This window comes from Asterias rubens, chromosome 16, assembly GCF_902459465.1.
Source record: "Asterias rubens chromosome 16, eAstRub1.3, whole genome shotgun sequence".
NCBI lineage: Eukaryota > Metazoa > Echinodermata > Asteroidea > Forcipulatida > Asteriidae > Asterias > Asterias rubens.
Genome location: NC_047077.1, coordinates 925,854 through 928,137, shown reverse-complemented (window position 1 = coordinate 928,137; position 2,284 = coordinate 925,854). Strand labels below are relative to the sequence as shown.

At 37.9% G+C, this 2,284-nt stretch overlaps 1 long non-coding RNA gene across 1 annotated transcript; it reads right to left on the bottom strand.

Annotated features, from left to right (window-relative positions):
* Positions 1 to 380: 380 nt before the first annotated feature.
* Positions 381 to 2,202, bottom strand: LOC117300740. The gene is made up of 2 exons (XR_004520215.1): positions 1,833 to 2,202; positions 381 to 1,776 (listed from the first exon to the last, which is right to left on the bottom strand). It is a non-coding gene; the product is annotated as an uncharacterized LOC117300740 (long non-coding RNA).
* Positions 2,203 to 2,284: the final 82 nt, after the last annotated feature.

Here is a 2,284-nt window from a genome sequence, read left to right as displayed (position 1 = left end):
TTGTATTGCCATTAAATTTAAGAGTGATTACCAAACCTATACCTCCCCTTTAAAGGCAGTGGACACTATTGGTAATTACTCAAAATAATTATTGGCATAAAACCTTACTTGGTAAAGAGTAATGGGGAGAGGTTGATAGTATAAAACATTGTGAGAAACGGCTCCCTCTGAAGTGACGTAGTTTTGGAGAAAGAAGTAATTTTCCACGAATTTGATTTCGAGACCCCAAGTTTAGAACATGAGGTCTCGAAATCGAGCATCTGAAAGCACACAACTTTGTATGTCAAGAGTGTTTTTTTCTTTCATAGTTATCTCGCAAATCTTCGACTACCGATTGAGCTCAAATTATCACGGGTTTGTTATTGTATGCATATGTTGAGATACACCAACTGTGAAGGCTAGTCTTTGACAATTACCAATAGTGTCCACTGGCTTTAAGAATGGGATTAATCGTTTGGCTCGATTAAATGTAATGTCAAAATTACAACAAATTTAAAATAAATAACCAACATGTACATAATACGGATTATAACACCACCTACAAATGTTCTGCCTTTTTATTGGTTACGAGCGCGTCACATGACATGCCTATTAAATTTTCACTAGATGGTGGCCATTTGATAGTGCATCGTTTGCCCTGTGATAGTGCATCGACTACCACACAGCATCGTGCAGTACCCAGACGTCTTTTTACCTACCTCGGACCCAATCAGTTTTGCATCTGTGTATCTGAAACGCTCGTACGAACGTTGCATGTACGAGGGTGATAAATAGTCTGTTGGGGGTGTTATAAAACAAATATTGACTGCTTTAACTTGTGCTATGGTTAAACTTACGACTCCCTCGGTGATCCCCGGACCGTTCCAATATCCCTCAGCCGCGCCTCGGGAAAATAGAACACTCCGGGGATCACCTTGGCAGTCGTAGTTTTAATCATAGCACTCGAAGCAGTCAATATTTGTATAATTTACAGGCTATTCAATTAAAAGAAAATTGAACATTTCAAGGGCTGTAGTAATCAGGTTAGATCTAGGGAGAGAACCATAGTAGCAAACATTTAAAGTAAAACTTTGTTTACTAAATAAAAACTTAAAGAAATTAAAACAATTAAAATTTAGAGGTGATGTACTGCACAATGGCATTAAAATAAATAAAATTTACCCAAACCGTTTGTCTTAAAATAAAATAAAATAAGGAGTGCCATTTCGTTTAAACTTGTTATTCTGTATGCATTATAAACTAATATGATATAGGACTATAGCATTCAGTTTGAGGTAACGTGATGTAACAGCATGCTATCTGCTGTGTAGGTAGGTTGTTCCTATCAAAACATGTACTGCTGTTTTCATACTGCACCAACTCCATACAATGTACAATGAGCACTTAATAGGAAAAGCAATCACAGAGTTAATTGCAGGTTTACTTCTCACACAAAAGAACAAGGTCACCTTCATAATGAGATTTGTAATCTCTAAGATTTAATTTCAGTTTAAAATTAATCAGGATGATCTTTTACTACACAGCAGTCAATTGAAATGGATAAAATTGCATCCCATTGTTGTGCTATAAGGTGTTTTTTGGTCTACGGAGGTGCATTGATCAAGCACAGGGAGGGAATTTGCAGCAAAGCAATTGACTCCAACCTTAATTATTGGTTGAAAACTGTCTGGCCTACCTCATTCTTTGCACAAACTTGAGCTTCTAAGGAAATAGGGTAATGTCAACCTGATAGCACAGTGAGTTCCAAGTCCTGTGAATGAAAACTCCACAGGCTACCTGGGTGGGATTGAAACCCACAGGCTACCTGGGTGGGATTGAAACCCACAGGCTACCTGGGTGGGATTGAAACCCACAATGCATACCCAGGACTTGAATTTCATTCTTGAAGGGCGCAGCATTTCTCCTCTGGTAAGGGGCACTTCTATAAGGAAAATGTAAATTTGTATAGGAGCTTTGAGAATGGGAACCATGGCGGCAAACAAAGACGGCACCAATCGCAGTGGGTGCCTTTGATTTTTTTGAGGTCTGCTTCTAGGGTAGATTACTTTAGTATACACAAGATCACAGACCATGCCCATTCAATACGTGTATAAGAAGCATTGCATTTTAACTTAAGCTTTTAGAGGTTGGGTCATAGATTGGTAAATAATCCAAAAACTAATTTTACCAATAACACTTACTTGGTGAGATGCACTGCAGCTGTTGATAGTAAACTATTTTGAGAAAGGATTTTAAAGCAATGCGGTTTGGATAATTTTTCATACCAAACATTTGAATCTGAGAA